We start from the raw sequence: 13,421 nt of genomic DNA, 5'->3' as shown, positions 1-13,421 counted from the left end.
AATCAAGCCAGTTTCAGTGTTGTTTTTTTTTAAATTTTTATTGTTACTTTGCTTTATGTTTTTGGGGCGACACCCGGCGGAGCTCAGGGCTGACTCCTGGCCCCTGGGTTCAGGCATCGCTGCTGCGGTGCTCAGGGGACCATATGGGGTTTTCCCGGGATTGAACCCAAGTGCCCTACCTGCAGTACTCTCTCTACCGGGCAGGCAGGTTCACTGATTTTAAAACGAAAAAGCCTTAGCATTGACAAAATACAGGTTCTTTTTTTGCGGGGGTGGGGGGCTACATCTGGCATTGCTCGGGAGCTATTCCAGGCTCTGCATTTAGGAATGACTTTTGGCGGTGTTGAGGGAGCATAAGGGATGCTGGGGATAGAACCCAGGTCCTCTGCCTGCAAGGCAAACACTTCCCTTACCCGCTGTACTGTCTCTCCAGCCCCCCACTTATAGGAATATTAATTTTGGAAGTTATCTTTGAATCTACATGCAATATGCATCGATGGTGTGATACACAGTTGCAAAGTTATTCATGATTGGGTTTCAGTCATACAATGTTCCAATGCCTGTCCTTTATCAGTGTACATTTCCCACCGCTAATGTCCCCAGTTTCCCTTGCCACTGTCCCCAGCTTGTCTCTGTGGCAGACACTTATCCTCCCTCCCTCTCCCTCTCCCTCTCCCTCTCCCTCTCCCTCTCTCTCTCTCTCTCTCTCTCTCTCTCTCTCTCTCTCTCTCTCTCTCTCTCTCTCCCTCCCTCCCTCTCCTCTCTCAGTAAACACGTTCCATTTATAATAATAATACGGGGTTCAAAAGATTTCACAGATTTCCAATCACGTGTGAACAAAAGGCTTTAAGAAAGTCATTTTGTTTGTTTTGCTTTCCTGTAGGGTACTTGGGACTGGTAGTGGATTAGAGGTGATAGATTGAAGATTTAAGGAGAGGATGACTTCCGTCAGCACTGAGGAATAGGGAAGATTTCCAGTATTGCTTCCCGGATGCTTGGAATCTGGGAGGAGCCCCAGGCATAGAGACTATGGCTGGTAGGTTTTTTTCTTTACTGGAGGCTTCAAAGGCAAAATACATCTTTGAAAAATGGTACATCTCCTCAGAGATATTTCTTTGAGGGAGTTTATGGTAAATATTTTTTTGTAAATTAACTTCCCGTGGCCCCCCCTGTAAAAAACTAAAGCTTGCCGAGGGCCGTGTGCACTTGCGGGGTCTCTGGTCAGCTCTGTCTCACCACCTGCGTTCAGTGCTCTGAAACCGCTGTGTGTGGACTGGATCAGGACAGCTGGTGGTCAAGGACAGGCGATGGAAGAACGAGGACCAAGCTGGTTGCTGATTAGTTACCGTTTATTCAATCTTCCATCTTTCTCATCTCCCGCACTCCCAGCTCCGGCCTCTCTCTGCATCAACTCCAGCCTCTCTCTAGTCTCTCCTCCTCCTTGTCTCTCCCACCTTGCCCTCTAGGCTACACCCAGCCAGGTAGCAAAACCAACACAAGAAAGTCCTTCCTGAGGGCAGGGCATTCCAAAGCCCTTCCTGACTCTTAAGGTCTTTTTCCTTTTCCTTAGTCCAAACACTTACTAACATCTTAATACTAGTTATTTTTGTATGGACACAGCAAGAGATACATTGAGGCTTGCAATGCAGCTCTCCTGGCAACATCTTGCCACAGACTCAGACCACAGCATTCAGGCCAGATTAATCATTCCTAACCCTAGCAGGGTCCGAATCTAGTTATCACTGTTTGGATCATGACAACATTTGTCCATGATCAAGCTCTTAACTTATAGTTAAGCATTAGGCACTTTGGCCAGGCCCATGTCAATGCCAGGGTAGCACACAACTCACCATTTGCCCTGGGTCCGTCCCATCCCTCGTCAGGACCCTGCTTTTGGGGGTTCTAGGAAGTAAGGGCAGCTGAGGCTTAGGTTGAGAGAACAGATGCCCAGGAGGAAAATATCATGTAGAGTCAAATGACATAAGGTTACAAAAGCATAGCATTTGCTAAGTCTTCCTGTGTCCATACGGAAAAGGACATTGCTCTGAATAAACTATGCAAAGGACTCAAGGAGAAGAGAAAAACAGTATTTACAAGTCAACAGAACACTAAGAAAGAAGCTACAAATAAACAAAGCATGGTGATGGGGGTAACCCAATAAACCTAAACTACCTGAGGCTATGTTATCCTACACCCCCCCCCCCCAAGCTATGAGACAGATCTTCTCAGGATGACCCTTGCAAAACTCTCCTACACATGCTAGGACTTGGACTTAAATTCATAACCAGGGCTTTAAGTTTGATTGAACAGGGTAGGAGGACTTTGAGCAGAGAGATAAGAGCCAAGAGCTCCCTCTCTTATTTATGTCTAAACAGATCACTCTTTTGTGGGGAAGAGGTGCTAGAGAATCAACGATGGTGGCAATGGTTTGGACTCAGGAGTTGGGAAAGAGGAGGCAGATTTGACTTAGTGCTGTATGATGAAGCTCTGTTGACAATATTTGTGAATGGAATATAAGAAAGAGGTATAGGAACAGATGGCACCATTAACAAAACTTTTTTATTGATTAAGGTTCTGTGATTTATAATATTGCTAATGATGGTTTCATATGCACATGATTTCATCACACATGTACCCACTGCTCTCTCCCTAGGTCCCTAATGCCCTTCCCTTTTAATCTCCACCTCATCTCCCTACCCTTACCAACTTGGGAATCAGTTCTTCAATTGTGTTGCACCATTAAAAATTGATCACTTTACTTTTATTTATTAAAATTTATATTTTGCTCAGGGATTACTTCTGGTGGTCTTTGTGGACCATAGAGGATGCTGGGGATCAAACCTGGCTTAGCTGCACAAGGCAAAAACGCCCTACCCACTATGGTATTGTTCCAGACCCATATGCTGCATCATTTTTGTATTAAACATCTGTGCAATGATTGGTGCCTTTTTGGGGAAGAGCAAGTTTAGATGAAAGTCAGCTTATTGCTTGGCAGTTGGTGCTAAATGTTTATGCTAAATCTGGCTGCTCTACTCGATATCTTAGGATGGTGTCAAGTAAGCAGCCTAGAGTATGGAGCAGATGTTCGAACTAGATGTATATACTTAGGACTGTAGCACTGTAGCACTGTCATCCCGTTGTTCATTGATTTTCTCGAGAGGGCATCAGTAACGTCTCCATTGTGAGACTGTTGTTAATGTTTTTGGCATATCAAATACGCCACAGGTAGCTTTCCAGGCTCTGCCATGTGGATGGGATACTCTTGGTAGCTTGCCGGGCTCTCTGAGAGGGGCAGAGGAATCGAACCTGGATTGGCCGTGTGCAAGGCACACGCCCTACCAGCTGTGCTATCGCTCCAGTCCCATGCAAAAAAAAAATCATGCAACTGGCTGCTACCTGAATGGATATGGAGAGTATCATGATGATCTCTCTATATGTGGGATATGGTGGAGGAAGTAGTTAACTGAGAGGGGGGAGGGCAGCTGAAAGGTAGTAAAGTTATACTTGACTATCAGCAACAGTGCCATAAACCATAGTGTCAAAAGTCATAAAAATGTGCCTCTCAAAGAGGCAAACTGGTGGGTAGGAGGCAAATGGGGACGGGAGCACTGGTGCAGGAAGTGGCCCTGGTATTGAAACGCTATATGACTGAAATCCAATCATGAACAACTTTGTAATTCACAGTGACTAAATGAAAAATAAAGACAGGTCTGGATTATTCATGGGATTATCAGTGGATTCAATGGTATATTGTTGGGGACTGCTCAGGACCCTGAACAAAAGAGGACCCCCGAAACCTTTACCCTGGACAACCCGGAAAATTCCATTACCAGCTTTGCATGACCTGAGGCAAAGGTGCCCTTGTGACAAAGGAAATAGCCAAACTCAAGAGGTAAAAGTAGCCCAGGGCAGTTAACTAAGAGACGCCATAAAGCCCGTAAAGTAGAATACCTTCCTCTACACTAAAAGCCTTATGCATTCTTCCTGCCAGATGCTCCTGCCAGATAAACCCTTGCCTTCCTCTCCCCACTATTTCTCAATCTACTCTTGAAGAATGTTGTAAGCCCACCAAATACACCCCGAACCTTTCCTTATTTGGTCTGAGAAGACACTTCCCTGATGATTGACAACTTATGTACCAACCCCCTGCTAAGAAAAGTATAAAACCAGCATGGCAGTTAATAAAGTTGCCCTTGATCGGCATGTGTAGTCTTGGGCCCCTTGTTTACTAACCTCACTAGTCTTATTTCAGTTCGGGACCCTCACAGAATCCACCCAATTAGGAGCGCTTTCCACTGTTGTCTCTCCGCGGGCAGGAGAGATCTCCAGGGGAATGCGCAGTATATTACGTTACATTTAGGTTGTGGCAGTAGAATACTTTAATGACATCAAACACAAACAACTGAGCTTATCTTGAGTATAAAGAAAAAAATCATAGCCCCTATGGTAACAGAAAACTGTAGTCTAGTTTCTTATCAATTCATGGAATCAGTGAACATGCAAAAAACAGAATGATAGTCACCAAGAGTAGTTAAAACTATAAAATAATATGCACTAAAAATACCACACTTTGAATACAACTATATACCAAAAAATTTAACAATGCCAAGAAAATTGGGCAATTAAAAAGCAATTATCTTATTGCCTATATAATTCTCATAAATGGAGGTAAAGACAAGACATTTTAACATCTCAAAAAAGCTTGACTTACTATTTTACATTAATATCATGAAAGTTAAAGAGATCAAGTCGTCTCGGGGACCGGCAGGTGACTTATTAATTTCCTTTTCATTTCCAAACCTCATCAAGCAGTCACTACACTTATGAGGTAAGTCAGTCGAATGCTTGAAATCTAGATGAATTTTAAGATCTTCAATTTGTCCCGTTGAATATTCACAGTATTGACATAAATAAATCCCTTCGAACAAATGCGAATTTAGATGTTTGCAATACTCCAGCATATTTGAAAAACCTTTGCCGCAGTCATCACACACGTGAGGGAAAATTTTGATATGTTCAGTGGCAACATGCCTGTTGACATTTGTATGAAGCTGGCTCCGAAAACCACACAGTTGGCATACAAAGAAATTTCTACATTTGTTGAAGGTGATTTTGCTTAGAAGACTGTACTGCCCGTGCTCTCCATTGTTACACTTCCTGCTCAGCTGGATTAATTTACAGGCGTGTTCGTTTACCTGCACTTCCAAGCTGTACCTGCACTTCCAAGAGCACAGCTGCCATGAGCAGTACTTGTGTCAGTTCTGTGAACACGAAGCAAACGACCCAGAAGACTTGCATAGCTACGTGGTAAACGAACACACCTATACTTAGGACTATGGAAGAATTTAGCAAGTACACTGGGGTTGGGGGGACGGGGAGGGGGAAATAGAGAGAGAGAGAGAGAGAGAGAGAGAGAGAGAGAGAGAGAGCGCTCAGAGATTAAACCTTGCTTGTGTCTGACCCTAATTTGATTCTTGACACTGCATAGAGTTCTCTGAGCATGATCCCTGAGCATAAAGCCAGGAGTAACCCTAAGCACTGCCCAACAGCCACCCCAATACAATAAAGTATACAGTTAGGTAAGAGCTACGAAGTTAAACAGCAGGGGGAAAGGTCTGATGGCAGAGCTCTGAATCCTCCAGCATTTGAAACTCATGAAGAGAAGGTGGGTATAGTAGAAGAGCATGCTAAGGAGTGGTTAGGAAGGAGTCATATCAGAGCAGGTGTGATCCGAGAAGTCAAATTAAAGACAGTGCTTCAACAATGAAATGATCAGTTATGTCAGATGCTAAAGAGAGGACCAAAGGTGACTATCTTGAGGAGAAAGGAAAATTTCCCCTTCCTCTCTTCGGGGTGCTTCTTGGCTAGTCAAGTAATCAAATCAGTAGCAGACAGATCAATAGGACAAAGGCATTGTGGAATGGAATTGGGGAGGAGTATTTGGGGGAGGGGGGCAGCTTGCTACAGGTGAAATGCTGTACACAAAGGCCTGGTTGTTACAGAGATTGAAAACTTGCCTTCTTGATTTATAAGAGTTTTGAGGGGAGGGAGGTAAGGAGGAAGGGGGAGAGAGAGATCTAAGCAGAGGAGAGTAAGAGAGAGATGCATGTTAAAGAGAGAACATGAGTATTGAGTGGCCATCGTGTTCAATCTATAGTCTACTTTCAGCACGCATCTCCCCTCCCGAGCGGGTGCAGTCCACAACACCCAAAAGGAGAGAGAGACAACAAAAGGGAATGCCCTGCCACAGAAGGGGGGCGGGGGGATGGTATTGGGGGGAGGGAGGGATACTGGGTTCACTAGTGGTGGAGAATGGACACTGGTAGAGGGGTGCTCAAGCATTGTATGAGGGAAACACAAGTATGAAAATGTGCAAATTTGTTACTGTACCCCCATGGTGACTCACTAATTAAAAAATAAAAAAATAAAAATAAAAAAAGAAAATGTTATTCTTACGCTATTCATAACAAGCAATACAAAAGAGAATATGGGGGAGATTGTCTGCTACAGAAGCGGGGGGAGGGGTGGGATGGGGAGATCCCGGAGTTCTTGGTGGTGGAAGATGTGCACTGGTAGAGGGTTGGGTGATTGATCATTGTATGACTGAAACTCAAACAGGAAAGTTTTGTAACTGCATCTCACGGTGATTTAAAAAAAAATAATAAAAATAATAAAATAAAAAAAAGAGAGAACATGGGCTGGAAAAAACATTTTAGGAGAAGGCATCACGAGCTCCACAGCAGGGCAGATTTCTTCCTCTTTATTATTCACTTAAATCAAATGATAGCGCATTATAGCAGCACGTAGATTTCAGGTATATATTGTTGAAATCAACTTGTGTATATAACTATAATAAGTTCAGCTCTAGAAGTTTGATTCTGTCCTTCACCCTACAGTTGTCCATTTTACCTTCTTGCCAGACAAATATTTTTTTGGCAGAGCCTGGCAAGCTCCCTGTAGCATATTTGATATGCCAAAAACAGTAACAACAAGTCTCACAATGGAGATGTTACTGGTGCCCTGTCAAGCAAATGAATGAGCAACAGGATGACAGTGACAGTGATTTTGTGTGTGATCTCACTTCAGGCTGCTCTATCGATCCGTAAATCTAAAAGAAAAAAATTTGCACTCAAGAGAGAACATGAACTTCTCCAGACTGGAGAGACTCCAAAGTAGAGTTTTGGGGACGGTTAAGTGTGGATATTTTACTAGGTGCCTTTGTCTCAAATTTTTCACGAAAGTAGGAGTTGATGGGGCTTTTCCTGGGGAAAACTGTTGAAATTTGGTACTTCATTCCTGAGTTCCCATTGCGGCTTTCATCCAGGCATTCCTGGTGTCTCTCCTCTCAGGGACCCATCCCTACTTGCACCTGGAATTCTGCATTTCAGTGTTTTTTCTGGGCTCCTGAGATGGGCCTTTTGTGTCAGAGTTCTCTATACTTTGGGCTGCTTTAGGCTTCAGACACTGTTTCCCTCAACAAAGCATGTGGCATGCTTCCCTGTCTGGGCATTGCCTGCATCTCAACTTGGATGTGTGATTTCTTTCTTTCTTTCTTTCTTTCTTTCTTTCTTTCTTTCTTTCTTTCTTTCTTTCTTTCTTTCTTTCTTTCTTTCTTTCTTTCTTTCTTTCTTTCTTTCTTTCTTTCTTTCTTTCTTTCTTTCTTTCTTTCTTTCTTTTCTTTCTTTCTCTCTCTCTCTCTCTCTCTCTCTCTCTCCCTCCCTCCCTCCCTCCCTCCCTCCCTCCCTCCCTCCCTCTTTCCCTCTTTCTTTCTTTCTTTCTTTCTTTCTTTCTTTCTTTCTTTCTTTCTTTCTTTCTTTCTTTCTTTCTTTCTTTCTTTCTTTCTTTCTTTCTTTCTTTCTTCTCTTTCTTTCTTTCTTTCTTTCTTTCTTTCTTTCTTTCTTTCTTTCTTTCTTTCTTTCTTTCTTTCTTTCTTTCTTTCTTTCTTTCTTTCTTTCTTTCTTTCTTTCTTCTTTCTTTCTTTCTTTCTTTCTTTCTTTCTTTCTTTCTTTCTTTCTTTCTTTCTTTCTTTCTTTCTTTCTTTCTTTCTTTCTTTCTTTCTTTCTTTCTTTCTTTCTTTCTTTCTTTCTTTCTTTCTTTCTTTCTTTCTTTCTTTCTTTCTTTCTTTCTTTCTTTCTGATGCACCCTCAATTCTCTCCTTTGGAAAAGCCGTGTTCTCTCCTGAATGCCTTACGCTGCTTACCCACCCCCCCACCCCCCCGCCCTCTGTGGCAGGGCATTCCCTTTTGTTCTCTCTCTCTCCTTTTGGGTGTTGTGGACCGCACCCGCTCGGGAGGGGAGATGCGTACTGAAAGTAGACTATAGATTGAACACGATGGCCACTCAATACTCATGTTCTCTCTTTAACATGCATCTCTCTCTTACTCTCCTCTGCTTAGATCTCTCTCTCCCCCCTTCCTCCTTACCTCCCTCCCCTCAAAACTCTTATAAATCAAGAAGGCAAGTTTTCAATCTCTGTAACAACCAGGCCCTTGTGTACAGCATTTCACCTGTAGCAAGCTGCCCCCCTCCCCCAAATACTCCTCCCCGATTCCATTCCACAATGTCTTTGTTCTATTGATCTGTCTGCTACTGATTTGATTACTTGACTAGCCGAGAAGCACCCCGAAGAGAGGTAGCAACCAAAACTATTTGTAGACCTGGTCACTGTCCTGGAGACCAAAACAGTTCTCGAATGAGAACCACTGCATTTCCTATCAAGGTCTCAAGGCCATCTCTCTCCCCATGCCCCCTTTTAAGCTACACCCCTTTTGACCCCTTTGTATGTTGATTTGTGTTTCCTTAACACACAACAGACATTAAAATGCAAACCTAGGGGTTGGGAAGATAATTCAGAAGACTGGGGAGATACTTTGCATGTAGGGACCCCCAGTTTCGATCCTTACCACCACATGGTCCCCCCAAGCACCACCAGGTGTGGGTGCCCAAAGTCAAAGCATATCTTGATTTAGTGATGGTCAGCATTCCAAACAAAAGCCCACCTTTAAAAATTCCGATTCCACGTACACACAGTACTGAAGGTGTATGTGGGTGGGCTTCCCTGAGTCCTGGGTGGTGATTTACTCACCTGTTCCAAGCGAGAACCTGACCACGCTTCATAACTTCCAAGGAGTTTGGCCACAGGAGGGAGCACTATCCCCATGCTTATTTATTTAGTAATTTTAATACACTCTGTTGGACAGATAGAGTTAAATGGTTTAGTAAAACCCTAACCCAGCAACCAGAAACTCAACCCCTGTACTAGCCAGGCTTCTCAATAGCACAGCGCCGACAGGATGAGGAACTGGATTGGAGTTGGCCCAGGTGATTGGAAGTTATGGAAGTTAAGTTCACCCTTTGCTATCTGCAAATAGGATAACTAGGAAGGTGAGATGCAGTGTAGTCTGAGTTGGAGACTGGAGAACCTGGACTACCACGAGAGGGTGTGTGTGTGTGTGTGTGTGTGTGTGTGTGTGTGTGTGTGTGTGTGTGTGTGTGTGTGTGTGTGTGTGTGTGTGTGTGTAGTGGGGGCAGGCAGGAGCAGTCTAAAGACAGGCTAAAGAAGAGATGAGATGAGATACTCCCTGTCATGCAGAGCGGCAGAAGACAAGTGGTGAACGCCACCTTTTGTTGGAATCAGGCTCTCCCTGGATTGTTTCTCAAAGTGGGTGCCATCATCTCCCCAGGATGCTGGAATGATCCAGGAGGCTGTGGCCTTGGATACAGTTGTCGGGGCTGCTTTCTGTTTGTTTGCCTAGAGCAGGTAGATTTCCAGGGAATGAATTTGATGATGCTCACAGATAATCAGCTGCTTGACTGAAACCACAGATTCAAAGGTTGCTTTTTTTCTGGAAGCACCCAGAAATAATCTTTAAAGCGGGCACTTTGTAAAACAGTCAAAGTAACATTAACCACCTCTAGGATAACATTGGTATGTCCTTTCTCCCTTGCCACAGAGAGCTTCAGTTTAAGCGCTCTGGAGACACTCCCACTCCTCTGTGTTTATCTGTAAACTCTTCTCTGTTCTCTCCTCCCCAACCAGTTAGCACAGCACTGTAGCACTGTCCTGTTGTTCATCGATTTGCTCAAGCAGGCACCAGTAATGTCTCCATTGTGTGACTGTTGTTACTGTTTTTGGCATATTGAATACGCCATGAGTAGCTTGTCAGGCTCTGCTATACGGGCGTGCTACTCTCGGTAGCTTTCCGGGATCTCCAAGAGGGATGGAGGAATCGAACCCTGGTCGGCCATGTGCAAGGCAAAAGCTCTACCCGCTGTGCTATTGCTCCAGCCCACTTAGTCACCTTTTTTCCTAATCAGATTCTTTTAACTTGTAAGATCAGATCCTTCTAAGGACATTGAACTTGTACTATAAGTTAAATATTGCTTTTCACCGTCTTTTGCATAGTTTACTTTTGTACGGACTCAGCAAGACAGTTAATATTATGCTTTCATAACTCAGAAGTTACAAAAACCGTAACAACATTGGTCTTCATTTCCCTGACCCTGAAAGAGCCCCCAATACGCCATTTACACTAGCATGCGACAGGGACGAATGGAGATGTTACTGGTGCCCACTCGAGCAAATAGATGAATAACAGGATGACAGTGATACAATGATACAGTGACGTTGGGAGTCAATTGACTCTGAATAATATTCACTTCCGAACATCTGCTTCCTCGACTTAAGCCTCAGTTGCCCTTAGTTCCTAGCACCCCAAAAGCAGGGTCCCGGCAAGGGACTTAATGGACCCAGGGCAAAGTGTGAGCTACTCTGGCATCAAAATGGGCCAGGACAAGTGCCATAATACTTAACTATAAGTTAAGAGCACGTTCATGGACAAACTCTGGCATTACCCAAAAGAGGTAACTGAATTAAACTGAAAAAGAAGTAACCTTGCTGGGTTTAGGAAGACTAACATGGCCTGAGGGCTGTGGTCTAGACTATCTAGTGACATGTCCTTAGGAAGAACTAAATTATTTAAAAAATTTTTTTATTAGAGAATCACTGTGATGTACAGTTACAAACTTATGAACTTTTATGTTTGCATTTCACTCATACAGTGATCGTTTACCCATCCCTCCACCAGTATCCATTCACCTCTACCAATGATCCCAGTATCCCTCTCAACACCCCCACCCCATCCCCCACCACCCCACCCTGCCTCTGCAGCAGGGCATTCCCTTTTAGGAAGAACCAAATTTTAAGCTTGATATATCTCTTACTCTGCTCATACAAAATGACATTGCTAGATATATTAGAAGTAAATTGCTACAACTATTTAAGTGGATTACTAGCTGGGGAAAGAAGAAAGCAACACAACCTGAATGAATTCTGCCCTCGAGTGGATCTCCTAGTAATTGGGAGTAATCTCTTTAGATGAGACTGTGTTCTTGAGTTAATCTCCTGGAGGAGTGGCCCTACCACTCTTTGTTGATTTGTTAATATTAAACCCCACCTTTGTATCCCCACCCTACGTGACTTCTATATAAACTAGGCTGTAAGAGTGGGCTGGAGGAGCAAGAAGGAGAATGAAGGGGGATTCAGAGAGAGAAGCAGAAGGGGAATCAGAGGAGAATGGCGAGGAGATTGGAATAAACTGCAATTGATACCGACCAGCCTGGTCCTTGTTTCTTCCTTCGCCTGCCCATCATGTCGGCCTCCCCAGGGTGGGGAAAGTGGCCCAAGACCACTGAACACAAGCAACAAAAGAGATAGAGTGTTGCTACCCTATAGTAAACACACAACCACCATAAGTAGATTCTACATGGAAAATCTAACCATGTTTGTTCTTAGCATTCAGGCACATACCCTCCTACAACTGTCCTTCTCTCAATTTAACTTACAATAACTTATAATGTTAAAAGTTATATAAATTATTATAAATAATATGTTATTGGGCCTGGAGCGATAGCACAGCAGGTAGGGCGTTTGCCAGCAGGTTTGATTCCCAGCATCCCATATGGTCCCCCAAGCACCGCCTGGAGTAATTCCTGAGTGCAAAGCCAGGAGTAACCCCTGTGCATTGCCGGTGTGACCCAAAAAGCAAAAATAAATAAAATAAATAAATAAATAAATAATGTTATTATAAATAGTTGTTATTAAAATAGCACTGTAAGTCTGTCATCCCGTTGTTCATCGATTTGCTCAAGCAGACACCAGTAATGTCTCCATTGTGAGACTTGTTACTGTTTATGGCATATCTAATACACCACATGTAGCTTGCCAGGCTCTGCTGTGTGGGTGGGATACTCTTGGTATATTACCGGGCTCTCTGAGAGGGACAGAGGAATCGAACCCGGGTTGACCACATGCAAGGCAAGTGCCCTACTCTCTGTGCTTCGCTTCAGTCCATTATAATAACAAAATTGAAAATTATAACTTCACTCAGTTACAATTTTTACAAATCGCAATTTAAAAACATCTGTAGATTGCTGTACCACACAATGATATAAAAGAAGTTCTCAGGATAAGAGTTAAAGCTAATGTCCTTCATTAAAGATACATGAAAACATGTATTATATGGGGAAATCTGATAATTGATATAGATTCCGTTTGGATAAACTGTTTGCAGGAGTACAGAGAAGGTATTAAATATAAGGTGCCATTTTTAAAAATGAAGATTAGCTTCTATCAAAATGCTTAATATTTTCCTTTGTGTGGCTGGAGAGATAGCAGAGCAGGCTGTGTGCTTGTCCTGTTGTGGCTGACCCAGGTTCGATCCCCAGCATCTCGTCTGGTTCCCAGGACCCCATCAGGAGTGCTTACTGAGTGCAGAGCCCTGAGCACTACCAGAGGTGCCCCCCACAAACAAAACAAACAAGAAGATTTTTCTTTGTAAAGATAGTAGGCCTTAACAATTGTACATTTGTACGCTGAACAAAATGAATGTATGTGTACAGATCTGCACTGCCATGCTTGAATTGTTCCTAGATAATAGGCAAGAATAATATAGCAAATGAGATGGAAAATTAATTTAAATGGGGGGCATAGAATTAAATACTGTAAAATATTATGCCACTTATTAAATTTCTACCATCTTTGCTCTTTATAAAATCTAAGTGGTTAGGTGCCAGAGTGATAGTATAAGGGGTAAGGCATTTGCCTTGCGTATGGTTTAATTCCCAACTCCACTTTTGGTTCCCCGGGCACCTCTAGGAGTCACTCCTGAGCACAGAGGTAGGAGTAGCCCCTGAGCACCACCTGGTATGGTCCCAAAACCCTTCCCCCCAAAACAATACTCCAAAAAAAAATCTGGTTTGTCACAAGATATGCTATTGTAATTTTAATTCCTTTTTGCCAATATAATATGAAACAGTGGTGAGGCAAGAAGGTTTGAGAATTTAGCTTTACATTTGCAGGAAGGGTGGAAATAATTCTAGAGCATCATCAAATTATCGGACATGGAATGACACTGCTGAGA

The sequence above is a fragment of the Sorex araneus genome, chromosome 2, assembly GCF_027595985.1.
Source record: "Sorex araneus isolate mSorAra2 chromosome 2, mSorAra2.pri, whole genome shotgun sequence".
Classification (NCBI taxonomy): domain Eukaryota; kingdom Metazoa; phylum Chordata; class Mammalia; order Eulipotyphla; family Soricidae; genus Sorex; species Sorex araneus.
This window is presented reverse-complemented; position numbering follows the sequence as displayed.